This window comes from Pseudophryne corroboree, chromosome 10, assembly GCF_028390025.1.
Source record: "Pseudophryne corroboree isolate aPseCor3 chromosome 10, aPseCor3.hap2, whole genome shotgun sequence".
In the NCBI taxonomy this organism is placed as follows: domain Eukaryota; kingdom Metazoa; phylum Chordata; class Amphibia; order Anura; family Myobatrachidae; genus Pseudophryne; species Pseudophryne corroboree.
Window position 1 is genome coordinate 28,906,313 of NC_086453.1, and position 17,799 is coordinate 28,924,111.

General features: G+C 44.9%; 1 long non-coding RNA gene across 1 annotated transcript; it reads right to left on the reverse strand.

Moving 5' to 3' along the window:
- Window positions 1-4,670: 4,670 nt before the first annotated feature.
- On the reverse strand, window positions 4,671-16,929 carry LOC134966924 (uncharacterized). Its single transcript, XR_010188743.1, has 3 exons — window positions 16,860-16,929; window positions 12,573-12,657; window positions 4,671-5,017 (listed from the first exon to the last, which is right to left on the reverse strand). It is a non-coding gene; the product is annotated as an uncharacterized LOC134966924 (long non-coding RNA).
- Window positions 16,930-17,799: the final 870 nt, after the last annotated feature.

The window sequence follows — 17,799 nt, forward strand, 5'->3', positions numbered from 1 at the left end:
GAATCTTAGCATCTTAAAATTGCGACCGATGTATTCGCAATATTGCGATCACAAACTACTTAGCAGTTTCAGAGTAGCTCCACACTTACTCGGCATCTGCGATCAGTTCAGTGCTTGTCGTTCCTGGTTTGACGTCACAAACACACCCAGCGTTCGCTCCGACACTCCCCCGTTTCTCCGGCCACTCCTGCGTTTTTTCCGGAAACGGTAGCGTTTTTATCCACACGCCCCTAAAACGCCGTGTTTCCGCCCAGTAACACCCATTTCCTGTCAATCACACTACGATCGCCGGAGCAAAGAAAAAGCCGTGAGTAAAAATCCTTTCTTCATAGCAAAATTACTTGGCGCAGTCGCAGTGCGAATATTGCGCATGCGTACTAAGCGGAATTTCACTGCGATGCGATGAAAAATACCGAGCGATCAACTCGGAATGAGGGCCCATGTGCAGTGCAAGTGGGGCAGATGTAACATGTGCAGAGAGAGTTAGATTTGGTTGTGGTGTGTTCAAACTGAAATATAAATTGCAGTGTAAAAATAAAGCAGCCATTATTTACCCTGCACAGATACAAAATAACCCACCCAAATCTAACTCTCTCTGCACATATCTGCCCCCCCACCCCTGCAGTGCACATGGTTTTGCCCAAATGCTAACAAATTTGCTGCTGCGATCAACTCTGAACTACCTCCTATGTGCGATCTTGACTAAGTGCCTATGGGGGTCATTCTGACCCGATCGCTGCTGTGCGCCGGCGCTGCTACGATCGCCTCTGCCTGATTGACAGGCAGAGGTGGTCGATGGGCGGAGGGGGCAGAACGTCGGCATTTGGCTGCCGTTTCGTTGGCGCGGTTCGGCCAACTCAGGCGTGGCCGGACTGTACGGTGGGGGGGGGGGGCGCAGTGGCTGCGTGATGTCACACGCAGCCGCTGCGGGCCGGGTAGAGACGAGTAACTAAAGCTAGAGCTGCGCTGGCCGGGAGCTACTCCTGAGGTGCAAAAGCATCGCCGCTGTGTGATGCATTTGCACTTCTGCAGGGGGGGGGGTTCGGCACTGACATGCGGGGCGGACTAGCCCTGTGCTGGGCGTCCCCCCACATGTCTCTGGTCCTGATCATAGCCCTGCAACATTTTGCAGGGCTACGATCAACTCTGAATGACCCCCAATGTTGACTATACTTTAGTACTATATAGTCAAATTTGACTTGCCTGCACAGGCTTGCGATACCGATCCTGCGGGAGTGTGCATCGGGATCGCATCGGTATATATACTACGGTATATTTACTAAGGTGTGAGTTTCATAGAAGTGGAGATGTTGCCTAGAGCAACCAACCATGTTGACCATGTCCATGTTGACCATTAGTGGTCGATCTATTGACTGTCAACCTTATCTAGGTCAACCCACTGACCCATAACCATAGGGATATGTAAGGGGTGCAGTTCCAAATGGTTTTGCTGCTGAATGAAGCCAGAAGTCAGTCCTGGTGTGAGCTCACGAATAGGTCCCAGAGTGACTGCTAAAGTCAACAGAGATGGAAGAATTCTGGTGTCTGGAACTGAAGGCACAATTGGAAGACTTGTAAACGATGAAGGTGGTGAGCAGATGGGTCCACTGATGTGTTTTGCCTCTAACGGAGGCTTTATCAAAGAGAGAAGCTATCTGATAAGTCCTCAATACCCTCATTGGATACAAGTCTCTACATAACTGCTCAGACCTTAAGGTGTATAGAGTATTGCACATACTGTAGGTGTTGGTCAATGCACTGGCTAGCAGAGTGCAGTGAAACCTCCATCTAGGGTTACCATGGTCAGTTTCCAGATGGAAAAAATCCCCTTTCTGGCTGCTCCACCTCCTCCCTCCCCACAGCCCTTCTCCGTCCACCTCCAGGCCCCTCCTCCACCTGCACCGACCTCCAGCCCCTACGGTGTGTGGCTAGTAACTGTGGGCTTCATATCATGCAAAGTGTAATCTTCTTTATGTAATCTGTATAAACACAAGTGTACAGTAAAAAAAATGTTCTCCCTGATATTCTTCCATGGAATGAATTATACATTTTATCAAGTTTGTTCAGGAAACTGTCTATGACATTTCATGATGCATCTTTCCACATACAGTAGCCCAGATCACAATTTCTGTTTGTGCCAGTTAATAAAAATGGTAAGTAGTCATCATGTCATCAATCCCCATGTCGACAGTCAAAAGGTTGACACCATAATGTTGACTACAATAATGTCAATATGGTTAAATTGTCAACACCCTACATGTGGACACCTGTAGAACATTGACAACTGTAAAAGGCAGACATATGCAATTTCAATATGTCTGCAATAGAAATTTAAGTTAGGGTTAGTGTTTAAGGTTAGAGCTTACGGTGCCAACATCGGGCCTAATTCTGAGTTGATCGCAGCATCAAATTTGTTAGCAGTTGGGCAAAACCATGTGCACTGCAGGGTGGGCAGATGTAACATGTGCAGAGAGAATTACATTTGGGTGGGGTGTGTTCAAACTGAAATCTAAATTGCAGTGTAAAAATAAAGCAGCCAGTATTTACCCTGCACAGAAACAAAATAACCCACCCAAATCTAACTCTCTCTGCAAATGTTATATCTGCCCCCCCTGCAGTGCACATGGGGGTCAATTCCAAGTTGATCACAGCAGGACATTTTTTAGCAGTTGGGCAAAACCATGTGCACTGCAGGGGAGGCAGATTTAACATGTGCAGAGAGAGTTAGATTTGGGTGTGGTGTGTTCAATCTGCAATATAATTTGCATTGTAAAAATAAAGCAGCCAGTATTTACCCTGCACAGAAACAAAATAACCCACCCAAATCTAACTCTTTCTGCACATGTTATATCTGCCTCCCCTGCAATGCACATGGTTTTGCCCAACTGCTATCAAAATTCCTGCTGCGATCAACTTGGAATTACCCCCATGGTTTTGCCCAATTGCTAACAAACTTGCTGCTGCGATCAACTCAGAATTACCGCCATAATGTACAATTAGACAATTTAACTGTCAATATTTTGAACCCTTTCAACATTTTGTCAATCTGCAGTTTGTACCTTTGGTCATAAAGGTGTCTATATAATGACTGCAAACAATGGCCCTCATTCTGAGTTGTTCGCTCGCAAGCTGCTTTTAGCAGCTTTGCACACGCTAAGCCGCCGCCTACTGGGAGTGAATCTTAGCTTCTTAAAATTGCGAACGAAAGATTCTCAAAATTGCGATTACACACCTCTTAGCAGTTTCTGAGTAGCTCCAGACTTACTCGGTATCTGCGATCAGTTCAGTGCTTGTCGTTCCTGGTTTGACGTCATAAACACACCCAGCGTTCGCCCAGACACTCCTCCGTTTCTCCAGCCACTCCCGCGTTTTTCCCAGAAACGGTAGCGTTTTTTCCCACACGCCCATAAAACGGCCAGTTTCCGCCCAGAAACACCCACTTCCTGTCAATCACACTCCGATCGCCTGAACGAAGAAAAAGCCGTGAGTAAAATACCTAACTGCATAGCAAATTTACTTGGCGCAGTCGCTGTGCAAACATTGCGCATGTGCACTAAGCGGAAAATCGCTGCGATGCAAAAAAATGTACCCAGCGAACAACTCGGAATGAGGGCCCATGTATTAGTATATCACCTTGTGTACAGGTACAACATTGTTTATCCGGCACCTGATGGTCTGGCACCTATTTTAATCTGGATACATCAGATGCCGGGGGTGGCTCAGTTAGGTAGCGGCTGGTGGCTTAGTAAGGCTGCATGGACGGAGTCGGGATGTGTGGGGGAGTCGGGCTGTTGGAGTTTAAGTGCTGCGTGGGAGTGTTTGACTGTGGGGAGGGGAGTCTGGATGCCGCTGATACCACCACTGATGATAACCCCGATAATCCGGCAAAACGGGTAATCCGGCACAATGTCAGAACCAAACATGCCGGCTTATCGGTGTTGTACATGTATTATATTGTAAATCATGACCCTGGAGTATACAGACAAAGTTCTGAAAGCATCTTTTAGTGGAACACAGGGATGCAAAATATCAACGCCAGAATCCCTCCTGGCGGCCATAATACTGATGGCAAATACCGAAGCCAAGAATCCCGATCGTTTTCTTATCGGGGCATGCTTGCTTCCTGCCATGCAGCGGGAGGTTAGGTTTAGGCATAAGAAGGGGGGTTAGGGTTAGGGTGTAGGGTTGGGAAGGTTAGGGTTAGGTACCGAGGAGAGGGGGTTAGGGATAGTTACTTAGAAGGGGAGGTTAGGGTTAGGCACCAAGAGGCGAGAATCAGGATTAGGCAGCGGGGAAGGGAGGGTTAGGGTTTCGCCACCCACAAGGGAGGGTTAGGGTAGGGTACAGGGGTAGTTTAGGGTGCTAACTACTGTAAAGTTCGATTTACTTTCAGGAATGAGCCAGTGCCCTTATTGCACACTGTAATCGAGCCGCTGTGGCCGCTGTAACTAATCCTCAACCTACGTACTTTTTACCCAGTTAGCGTACACAGCTCCGTACCGTATACCCACTTTGCATACACACGCTGCGACAGACGTACAAAGTACACTCAGTGCATACACACCCTCCGACACGCTGAGAGCACAATGCAGCTTCAGGTGTGGCAGAAATACAGTATAAACCTTGAACAGAAACAGAATGCAACACCAGTATTTGTATGTAATGTTGTGTTCCAAGGCAGCAACAAATATTTACTTAAAAGGGGGTTACAGAGAAATACAATACTAATACAGTGAAGAAGCTACAACCAATGAATACATACATTTGTTCGCCTGCGCCACCTGGTCCAGGGCTCAGATCAATCAAGCAAGATGACCCTTAGTGAGAGTGAGAGTGAGACTGAGTCCGGCCAGAGGCTTGGCTTTTATACAATCTTCCAAAGTACAACACAATAGAAACTCTTCATAGATAGGTCAAAGGGCTGGTCATTTACAGTACAGGAGGGGTCATAGGTTGATTTGAACAGGTGGGCGATGCCTTGGTCCAGGTGCATTAACAGTTGGTCTCCACTGGGTTTCTGATGAATATTAAATACAGTAAATACACTTTAATATCAATATTCTGTTCCTGCGCATATTTTTGCGCAGGAACGTGCTATCTTCTGCAAACTGATACCAGAATGTTGCCCATAATTTACTGCACATGTGGATACCAATCACAATGTTCTGACCTATTGCTGTCCCCTCGCATCCTGTAAAGGTTAATACCTCCCTTGCTGTGCCCTTTAAACAAATATAAGTTATATGTGTGGTGCAGGCAGACTATGTGTAATTAACGTACTAAGGGGGTCATTCCGAATTGTTCGCTCATTGCTGATTTTCGCTATACTGCGATTAGTCACTTACTGTGCATGCGCTTAGTTTTTTTACACAAAAGTTAGGTCATTTATGCCGTGAGTAAATGACCTAACTTTTGTGTAAAAAAACTAAGCGCATGCACAGTAAGTGACTAATCGCAGTATAGCGAAAATGCTTTTTCATAGCTGTGCTGATCGTAGCGTGATTGACAGGAAGTGGGTGTTTCTGGGCGGAAGCTGTTCGATTTATGGGAGTGTGCAGAAAAACGCGGGCGTTCGAGTTGCAAAACGCAGGAGTGGCTGGAGAAACGGGGGAGTGGTTGGGCAAACGTTGGGTGTGTTTGTGACGTCAAACCGGGAACGAAAAGGACTGAGCTGGTCGCAATGGCTGAGTAGGTCTGGAGCTACTCAGAAACTGTTAAGAAATTTCTATTCGCAATTCTGCTAATCTTTCGTTCGCAATTCTGCTATGCTAAGATTCACTCCCAGAGGGCGGCGGCTTAGCGTGTGCAATGCTGCTAAAAGCAGCTAGCGAGCGAACAACTCGGAATCACCCCCTAAGTGTGTGAAATATGTAATATGTTTTTGTGGCTTTTCCATGCGATTACAAATGCTACCGTAATAACACATAACACGCGCTGACGCGCACTCCCGAATTTGCGAATATGTGCATTCACAGCAGACTAAGTACGCGCACGGAGGCTATCTGTGTGGTGTTTGCATGTGATGTGTATGTCTGTAATATATTCAACTTTGACACTAGGGGTCTGTCTTGATTTAATGGCCTGGATACCGATGTCGATATTCTAACCACCGCCATCCTGTCCATTGGGATTACATACTGAACCCTTCCCCTCATTACTGTAACTTTGTAAATGTAATATTAAGTAAGATAAATGAATATTCAGGAATGTGCTGTTTAGTACTGGTTAGCAAAGCTACCGTAAAATCTCTATGCCCATGATGTAAACCAGCAGCAATATGCTAAATACTTTATGAATTGAAGAATTTATGTTAAATAAAATGTATCCATTTGTCTATTATCAGAGAACAGAGAGAAAAAAGGAGAGGGGAACCTCTGGCGCTACTGGATAGGTTTTAGATAGTGAAAAACTCCAGTGGTGTTTTATGTATAAAGAAGAATGTTTTTTTTTTTTTTTTAAAGTATATAAAAAATATAAAAATGAGTGTGCGAAACAGCAGTATTAGAAAAACAATATTAACAATATTAAAAAGACATTAGTATAATCAGTATTATCGAAAATGGTTGTTTAGACCTGATGCTATTTAAAACTGCTTATTGTCAATGTGAATTGAAAATATACATATATGGTAAATATACATAGATAGAGAGTATAATTAATCTCAGTTGCATGTGAGACGGCTTTAAAAACTGTGAACACCATGCAACTGTGATTTCTTTGGGATTGTTTACAAAAAGTTTGCAACAAATAGAGATTGATACATTTCTGACACAGTGTTCAAAAGTAGAATGCAGATGGATACTGTTGCTGGAATGTTTCTCTGCTAAAGTTCTTTATAGTGCATGCACAGTCTCGTTAAAAGGGGAGAGGAGAGAGCTGTCTCTCCGTTCCTAGGATTGCTGTAATGCCGTTCCTGTCTCATGTAAAGAGTAATTCCTTTTTGGTGTTTGTTTTTAACTGATGCAGATAAACTCACATATCTTCGTCCCCTACGGGGACACAGTCCCTGACGAAGCACGGCATCCATAGCCGAGTGAAACGCGTTGGCCCACGCCCCCTTGACACCTGCCTCAGATCCGGAGATCCTGACCCCCCTGGAATACGCCGGCCGCTCAAGCTCCACGAGGATCAGCACTGCAGGCGCCTGCAGCAACATCGCGGCTCCGGAGGAAAAAAGGCACGCACGACCCGCCACCGCTCGGAACTGAGCCCACCAGTCCCGTAGGGGACGAAGATATGTGAGTTTCTCTGCATCAGTTAAAAACAAACACCAAAAAGGAATTACTCTTTACATGAGACAGGAACGGCATTACAGTAATCCTAGGAACGGAGAGACAGCTCTCTCCTCTCCCCTTTTAACGAGACTGTGCATGCACTATAAAGAACTTTAGCAGAGAAACATTCCAGCAACAGTATCCATCTGTATTCTACTTTTGAACACTGTGTCAGAAATGTATCAATCTCTATTTGTTGCAAACTTTTTGTAAACAATCCCAAAGAAATCACAGTTGCATGGTGTTCACAGTTTTTAAAGCCGTCTCACATGCAACTGAGATTAATTATACTCTCTATCTATGTATATTTACCATATATGTATATTTTTAATTCACATTGACAATAAGCAGTTTTAAATAGCATCAGGTCTGAACAACCATTTTTGATAATACTGATTATACTAATGTCTTTTTAATATTGTTAATATTGTTTTTCTAATATTGCTGTTTCGCACACTCATTTTTATATTTTTTATATACTTTTTCAAAAAAAATAAAAACATTCTTCTTTATACATAAAACACCACTGGAGTTTTTCACTATCTAAAACCTATCCAGTAGCGCCAGAGGTTCCCCTCTCCTTTTTTCTCTCTGTCAAAATAAGGAATACTCGAAAAGAATTCCTACCCCTGGAACCTAGGCTGCACGGACAGAACCACTTCACACACACAGAACATCTATTGGAGGGAGCGCAGAACATACCCCCACCTGCATATTATCAGAGAACAGTTGCCCACCGAACAGTCATGACAATGCAAATTCCTCTAATTGTTATTTGGAATGTTCCAACTTGGTTAATCCCAGAGCCGGCCATAGCTATAGGCAAACTAGGCAATTGCCTAGGGCATTTGATAGGCCTAGGGGCATCAGCAGCTTCTGCTGATTAAAATGATATGCGGCATGCCTATATTCTGTGTGTAGCATTTCATATGCAGATACAGCCACAGTCTCACACAGTATATAGGCATGCAGCATATCATTTTAATCAGCAGAAGCTGCTTGTGCATCCTGGCCACATACCAATGCATTGCAAATAAGATGCATTTTCATAAAAAAAGCAGAGGCAGAGGTCACAGTGTTAGTGGCAGTGTGAGTGCTGTGTGCATGTGAGTAGGTTGGTTGTGCAGTAGTGTTTGGAATATATGTAAGGAGCATTATGTGTGTCATGTAAAAATGCATTAATAATGTGCAACATATGTGTAAGGGGCACTGTGTGTCATTATGTGTATAAGGGCATTAATAATGTGCAGCATATGTGTAACAGGGTACTACTGTATGTGTGTCATTATGTGTATAAGGGCACTAATAATGTGCAGCAAATGTGTAGAGGCACTATACATGTCATTATTTGCATAAGGGCATTAATAATGTGCGGCATATGTGTAAGGGACATTATGTGTAAAAGGGCATTAATAAAGGTTGTCATAATGTTTAAGGCGCATTATGTTTATGAGGACATTAATAATGTGTCTCATATGTGTAAGGGGCATTACTGTGTGGAATTATGTGTATAAATGCATTACTAATGTGTGGCATTATGTGTATAAGGTGCTCTACTATGTGGCGTTGCGTATAGAAAGGACACTACTGTGTCATCTAATGTGAATAAAGAGCAATAGGGTGTGGTGTAATGTGAATAAGGAGCAATTCAGTGTGATGTAATGTGAATAAGGGGCTCTACTGTGAGGAGTAACGTTTATAAGGTAAAGTGATACTACTGTGGGATGTAATATGAATTATGGACACTATTGCATGATCAAATGTGAATAAAGTTGCACTACTGTGTGGCGTAATTGGAATTGGGGTTACTATTGTGTGGCCATGCCTCTTGCCATCAAAATCACACCCCTTTTTGGGCTGTGCGCCAAATGTGCGAACTGTTCCTATTTAAAATATAGGGGTAAAACCCCCAAAATAAGGACTGCTATGGGTGAGGAGTGATGGTGCTGGGAAAGAGGTGCAAGGTCAGAGGCGGAACCAGCGGTGGTGCTAGGGGGGCACCAGCCAAAATCTTGCCTAGGGCATCATATTGGTTAGGGCCGGCTCTGGTTAATCCTACGGAAGACTGCCCAGATTTCACATTTCGTGATTGTGAATGTAATACTGGACTGCTTCAACAGACTTGGACTAGTGGGAGATTTGTAGTCTGTGTCAAACTGCAAGATTGTGAAGTAAAATGTCCTGATAATATGTATTTTGAACCCTACGGATCAGGCTGCCAACCAACCTGTGAAAATCCAGAAGTGCCCAAACCATGTAAAATGTCATGTTCTCCAAAATGTGTCTGTAATGAAGTATATTTTCTAAATGGTAATACATGTATAAAATGACGTGACTGTCCTGAACCCGGAGTCATCCAAAGCTCATTCCTATACTTCTCTAGTGCTGCCCTTTCCCAACATTTCCCATCCTCTCTTTCCCAACATTTCCCATCCTAACTTCGTCAGGCTGAGTTCACTAATAGTGTTTTCTTTATCCTCCGGGCACTCTAAGGGGTATATGCAATAAGCGGCGAATCGCAGCAAATTATCGCCGTTTTTTAATTTGACACAATTCGACCGTCCAATTTCGGCAATTGGTTGCCGAAATTCACCATTTTCAATGTAAAATGGATTCGACAGTACCGCGGGCGAAAAACGGCCGATTTGCCGGATTTTGCAGCGATTTAAAAAAATGGGGAAAAACGGGAGAAACCCGAAAAAAATGGTGTGAGGTCCCCCCTCCAAAGCATAACCAGCCTCAGGCTCTTCGAGCTCGTCCTGGTTTTAAAAATGCGGAGGAAAAATTGACATGGGATCCCCCGTATTTTTAAAACCAGCACCGGGCTCTGCGCCTGGTGCTGGTGCAAAAAATACGGGGGACAAAAAGAGTGGGGGTCCCCCGTATTTTATACACCAGCATCGGGCTCCACTAGCTGGACAGATAATGCCACAGCCGGGGGTCACTTTTATACAGTGCCCTGCGGCCGTGGCATTAAATATCCAACTATTGAATATACTTTGGTCGAATTGCAGCACTTGTATGATTGCAGAAAAGTCGAATTTGACAAAAGTCGAATTTCAAAAAGTCGAATTTTGAAAGTCTGTTTTTTTGACGGAAAGTACTGAATTGCATTGACGATTTTTTTTTTTGGCGAAAAAGTCCCGAAATTCGACAATTTCGGGAATTCGACCACAATTGCATATACCCCTAAATCTTTAGCTGTACACCAGATATTCTTATAGACAGTACCATTAAGCAAAATCTATAGGAATGCTTTCACAGATGCCCCCCCCAAACCCGATTCGCAGAGTATTTTCTCTTTCTCTACCCCCACCTTTTTTTTCTCTTCCCTTGCTTATCCTCCACCCCTACATTCTACATTGTAACCCCCCTCTCTCCCCTTCAACTGTTTATAACTACTCTAAACTCAATTTATTGGACATAACAACCGTATGATAATCCATCACTCTAATTATTCCATCTCATTGTAACTATTACGTTGCCTTTCATTGGAAATATAAGTGTTATTTAAATGTTGACCAGTGTCATATAGAGTTTTTGACAATGTCGACCTTTTGAACTATCTACCTTTCACATGTTGACCTTTTCATTCTGTTGATCTTTTGACCCTGGCTGTCGACATAATGTATGTTGACTTCTAGTGGTAGACCTAGTACTGACTGAAGACCTTTTCAGTGGAGAGCTATTGACTGGATATCACACAGAGCGGCATATTCATTATCACTTAAATGTCAACATTTCTACATTCCCCACAGCCTGGAATCTCTGCAGAAGCTGCCGTTTACATGGCAGCTTGTGCAGCACAGAGGGGGTGGGAGAGGGTGGGCCACGGCTGCTGAAAGCAGCCAGCCAGCCCCAGGCAGCCAGCTAATTTACCGGCGGATGGGAGGTGGCGGGGGGGGGGGGGGGGGCTGCCATGGCAGTGAGCAGCCGACCAGCCCCGGACAGCCAGTTAATTTACCGGCGGGAAGGGGGGTGGGGAGTATGGGGGGACCACCGCTGCAGTGAGAAGTCGGACAGCCCTGGGCAGCCAGCTAATTTACCAGCGGGTAGGGGGGTGCGAGGAGGCCGCAGCTGCGGTGAGTAGCTGGCCAGCCCCGGACAGCTAGTTAATTTACCGGCGGGTGTTTTTTTTTTTTTTGAGGCGGCTGCCACTGCAGTGAGTAGCCGGCCAGCCCCGGGGAGCCAGTTGATTTATCCCGGCAGGTGGGGGGCTTTCGGGGGGGCCGCGGCTGCAGTGAGTAGCCGGCCAGCCAGTCAATTTAAAGGCAGGTGTGGGGGGGGGGCACTTACAGCGAGGCAGCCTGCCAGTATTATGTCGACCAGTACAGAGGGCCGCCTCTGATCACATTCCGGTACAGGAAGGGTGGGCGCCACTGCAGAACGTGCCGCTATGAATGGTCGACAATGATAAGGTCGACAACCAATGGTCGACCATGACATGGTCGACATGGACAAATGGTTGACACATGAAAATGTCGACACATGAAATGTCGACACATGTAAATGTCAGCATTGATTTTTGAACTGTTTTTGGTGTCGTTTTTTCCGCAACATGACCAGGAACCCCAATTAGTGCACCGCGTCCCCTTGCATGGCTCGCTTTGCTCACCCTGCTGCGGGCAAGGTGCCTCGCTCCGCTACGCTGCACTCGGCTCAGGTTACTATTCCCAATCGTAATCCACTAGTATGGTAAAGTATGAAAAAGTTAAAAAATTATAAAAAATAAATAAATGCTGTGTCGACCTTTTGTGCGTCGACCATTTTCACGTGTCAACCATTTGTCCATGTCGACCATATCAATGTCGACCAATAGTTGTCAACCTAATGATTGTCGACCTTAACGTTGTCAAGCATCTGAACAGATACCATGCAGTAAGGGAGGGGAATGCGGGGGAAGGAGAAATATTTCACTTGCCAAAAAACTGTCTCCACAAAAGAAGCGGTTTTTAGGAAGTGATACATTTATTATACAGAAATTATGAATATACTCCAGAGTCACACAACCACTGGCCGCATCACACGCATTCCTCCCCATTTATTCTGTGCTGCACTGTATGATTGCCTATTTATAAGCTGTAGCTGCTCTGTTACCTCCATCTAAACTGGTGGCTTTTGCATGCTTAAATCCACAAAGACTCATCTGGCAAAACGGTATGTTAATGATTACCATTGTGGGTTCAGGGGCCTATTTATCCAGTACATCTGCAGCAAGGTTACATTATATTTAGTGCAATACAGTGTGTGCATTTAATGTACCAGCTTATTTTTACATTACATAACAGTTTACTATACCAGTGCAAGTATCTGCATCAGGACAAGGAATAAGCAAAGGCGAGCCCAGTAGTCCTCAGGATCGTTCAGCCTCATTTTTATTTTTCTGTAATAAACAAAAAATGTAAAAAAAACAATAATATTAACGTATAAATAATAGGAAATTATCATAGCTGAGATCTCAATATTAACTTCATCTTTCTTAACCCATCCTGTATCTTCCTGCACAGAGCCGGCCTTAGGCATAGGCAAACTAGGCAAATGCCTAGGGCATTTGGTATGCTTAGGGGCACCAGCAGCTTCTGCTGATTAAAATGATATGCGGCATGCCTATATTCTGTGTGTGACTGCGGCTGTATCTGCATATGAAATGCTACGTTGCAGTGTATTCCTGGAAATCATTGTAATGTAGCATTTCGTATGCAGATACAGTCGCAGTTGCACACAGAATATAGGCATGCTGCATATCATTTTAATCAGCAGAAGCTGCTTGTGCATCCTAGCCACATAGTAATGCAAATATTAAGGCGACCTACGTTAGCAGAGCTGCCAGCTGACTCATGCCAAGCATCTCCTGCAGATCTAGCGACGGTGCTAGGGGGCACCAGCCAAAATCTTGCCTAGGGCATCATATTAGTTAGGGCCGGCTCTGTTCCTGCTGCTACATGCAGTCTTTTAAGATTGGGCAATATTGTATACAGTGTTTGTATTTCTCTCTCACTATTGGGGAGATGCATCAAACCTTACAGCGAGATAAAGTAGAGAAGTTCCATGTGGCCATGACGTGGCACAATTGCTGCCCCATGGCCCCTTCATCTGTCTAGCTCTCCTCTTTTTACTGCCACTGGCCCCACCTTCTCATGTAACATGACGATTGTCACGCTCGGCGTAAGTTGGGGTTCCGACAAACGAGTTTTGGCTGAAGGGACAGCTGACTGTGAGGTGTATAAACGAGGTGGCTGATTGTAATTCCTCCTCATGGGGTGGAGGCCCAATTAAGTGGTAGCGTTGGCAGGAGGGCATAAGGAACTAGGAGGACTCCGTAAGAAGATAAGGAGAGAGAATTGACTGCATAGGAAAGGAAAGAGTTAAACATCTGGTGAGGGGTGGACCTAGCTGTGAGGAAAGTACAGCCTTTTTTGAAGGGGAGGGTTTGATATATATAGGGAAGGTGAGGCCATTTTATCTCTCTCTTGTGGTGATTTGCCTTCCCGCCCTCCCGCCCTGTGGTCAGAAATTCTGGCACGTGGTGCCTTGGCGTTAAGTTGTTGGCTGGTTTTATCGTTGGCTATTTATTGGTGGAAAAGAACGGCAGTTTTGTATTTTTATGGTAAACTGTAGTGTTTTACTTTGGTGTGGTTTAGGTGCACTCACCTCCATCGACTTATTGGCCGCTTGACCTCCCATCCGGGAAGGCAGCGGCAGGGCACCCAGGAGCGGTGGGTAGTCACTGTGGGGGTTGAGTTGTCACCTATTACCGGTTTGTGATAGTTGTAGTAAATTAGGATGGTTTTGAATTTTTAGTATTTTAAGGTTAATGTAGGTTAATAGAGCCGTTCTCTTTGCTGCCACCATATGCCGACTGGTGCGGCATCTTAATAAAATTTTCTATTACAGGTTTGCTATTGGTTAGGGACAAATAAATAGCTAGCAATTTTTCTGCCAAAATTCAAGTCTCCGTGTCTTTATTTCTGGTTTGAAGGTAATGAATGCTTTACTTTAAAAGAAGGGGGTCCACCAAATATCACTAGGATGTTTACTGTAGTTTTAATGAATAACAGGTTATACACAAATACTTGAGGAATCGAAAGAAACTGAATTAAAGAACTGGAGTCTATAGTTATACGACTTGAAGAATGAAGCTGAAACACTCCGGTAATGAAGAACTGAAGGACTGTGGTTTATGATAGAAAGACAAGGCTGAAGGACTCTAACTTTGAAGAAGTGGATGCTGTGGCTGGTGATTGAAAGACGAGACTGAAGAACTCTGATTTAGAAGAAGTGGATACTGTGGCTGGTGATTGAAAGATGAGGTTGAAGAACTCTGATTTAGAAGAAGTGGATACTGTGGCTTGAGGTGATAGAAAGACGAGGCTACGGGAACCATCGTTAGCACCTGAAGCACCTCTACAACCTGGGGACCCGTGAGTGCTTCCACGAGTGGCGACGGGCTTAGACAACAGGATTGCAGCAACGTTAGAGTACCGATGGATGAGAGCAACCAGGACCAGGACACCAGAAGCAACCTGGGAGCACAGAGCTTGAGAACCTTTCACAGGAAAGTAACTTGAAGCACTGGCACTCTCCCTCTGGGCCAGCCCCCTTTTGTAAGGGGAAATCACACAGGATTGGCTGGACACCGAGTGGGAACTTCATTGACAATCCTCTGGTCTCCAACATGGCTGCCACCAGCACAGGAGACATACTCAGCTGTAGTACACAGCTTTAGCCCAGCTCCGGCCTCTGACACCCTGAGGCTGCTACAGCGACTCCCTGCTGCAGCAACTTTCGCTGCAGTGCCCGGCTCTCCGGAGCCCCGGCCCTCAGAAGCCACACACCCGTCCAGGAGGACCAGCTGCCAGCAGTTCCCTGTCACCACAGCCGCGCCAACCACCGGCACGGCAACCCCCAGGAGCCCCCGCCGGAGGTAAGGCTCCGGATACTGACAACGATTCTGATGTGGATGCACCAGCTTCCTTGTTTGTGTCCTTTGCAAGACTTGTGTCTGTAACTTTATAAAATATTGCTACAAACCCTTGCCCTTGTGTACAGCCATGTATCTGCATGTGGAAGACCAAAATGCCTACATTGTGCATCCATAGATGCTCAACTACCCAGGAATATCCCAAAAAATTTCAAGACATTTCTGAGACACTGCGTCTCAATCACAACTGTGACTCTGTGCATACGGACTCTGGTTGTGTGACTTACAGTATATGCGTACACTGAAAATGGCCTTCCCAAAATGGCCGCTGCCTCATAGAAGACAGTTTTTAAAGATGCTAGAGGAGGCTGTGGCCATTTTGAGAAGGTCATTTTCAGTATTACAGTAGGGGCATAGTATGGTGACACAGGCATGTGGGGGCATAATATGGTGTCAGAGGCATTACAGTATCTTTTCATACTTACCAAACGGCAAGTGGTTTCAATAATTTTGACAATAAACATGTTTCTGCTCTTTCTGATGGTTGGAGGGTCAGTTTTGCAAACTGCAGTTGGAAACACTACGCGGTCATATTGTCAAAAATCAGCATGTCGACATGAGAATGTCAACATGGTCTGAATAACAACATTTTGAATTGACAACAGAGTCTACAAGCTTAACCCTAATGCCAACTGCAACGTAACCCTAACCCTATCACTGCTTTATTCACAATATGGACATGTGTAATGTTGATATTTTGTCAGTGTCAACATGTTGATCACACCCACTCACCACCTGCCTAACACCGGCGCCCATCAGTCTTCACGCCGGCCCCCCTATACAGCGCACACCCGCATCACATTTGCACACAGACTACTATTTTGAACATTTCCTAAGGTGGGGGACTGGCCACGACCACTCCCAGTACTTGGGCCCGGCACTGCTGTCAGCACCCTTGCACAGGGGTGGCTAGATGGGTGGAGGGTTTGCTCCATGAGCCCACCTGTAACACATCTCCTCACTGCCCATTACCACTGCGCCCACGCCTGTATAGCAGCACATCCTCAGTGACACACAGGGCAGTGAGAGAGAGGAGACTACTTCTGTTCAGTGATATCAGTCTACTCTCTCTCACTGCCTGATGTGGCGCTGTGACTGTAATGCTACCTAGATGCAGAGATAGTGGGCAGGTAAGAAGTGTTACAGGTGGGGGCAATCCCTGGCCCGGCACCACTCCAGGCCTCTCCCAACAGCCTGGCCCAGGTAAGTAGTACCTGCACCCCCACCCCCTCTCAGAGCCCCTGCCTACAATTAATACCACTCACATGGAGGGACAACAGGTTCTTAATGGTGAAACTGACAGCTGATGTGCCAAAATGTTTGTCATTGGCTAGAGGCGGATCATTGGGCTATGCTGCCAAAGTTCTGCGCCACACATACAAGGATACTGGATATGAAATATGGGGCATGGTGGCGCAGACAGGGAGTACCCCATAATATATACCCCGGCTCTGATTCAAGCACTTGAACTTCTTCAATAATGTATTATACCACTCCACAGAACTATATACTAGAAATGCTAAAAAATATATAATACAGATGTTTAATAACTTTACATGAGTTGTGCATTAATTGCATTATTCACGACATAAATTGTGTCATACCTGTAGCCGATCCTGGGAATAGTGCTGCAGCTGCTGTGTCTTTGCTTCTCTACAAGTCTGTGAAATTTCGATTCCCTTTCCTCAGCCAAAAAAGTATGCCTAGAATTACTCCGCCTCAACCAGTGCCTCTGCCATAACAGAGAGCTGCCAAAAGTGACCTTAGCCTAGAAACAAGTAATCCAAACCCAACACCCTCCTCCTCTTTATCTGACAGTGACTGTACATATTTATATATATATATATATATTTTATTTTTTTATTTTATTTTTTTAAATATCTACATGTAAAATCTCTGTCCTCCCATTTTTATATATCCAGATTTTGTAAAAAATAATATACTGATGTTATAATTTTACTTGGGCTATCTGATCCACTTGTTAACCTATTTTCTACAACCTCAATATTTTTCTTGCTATAAACTTGACACAACCAGTCGTTGATATCTCTATTCACCTGTTTTATGTTACATTTGCACTGTAACATTGCTGTACATTTAGAGGTTTGATGATGCCCTTAAAATTAGGGCGTGTCCAATATACTCATTTTGATAACTCATACTGTTGCTAGAGGACACCTCACAAGTGACGCTGTACCCCCTCCATATACTGTACATACTGTATATATTTATAATTCCTATGGTAAAACCTTCCATAATAGTTAATATATAAACACCTTGGTAGTGAGGGGGTTAAAAATCTGGTTATTTATATATGATATAGTTGTTAAAGTTGGTGTATATATAGACATTGGTGGCCAGAGGACTCTTGATGCCTCTAGTGCTCTTAGTTGTCAATCACTCAGCATGAGATGTAGTGATGGCCACTAGGTCGGACACAGGGTCGGACTGGCCCACAGGGGTACAGGGGAAACCACCGGTAGACCCCACTGCCCGAGGGCCCACTCCTTCCTCAAGGGATCAGGTTCCAGACTGTGCACCTGT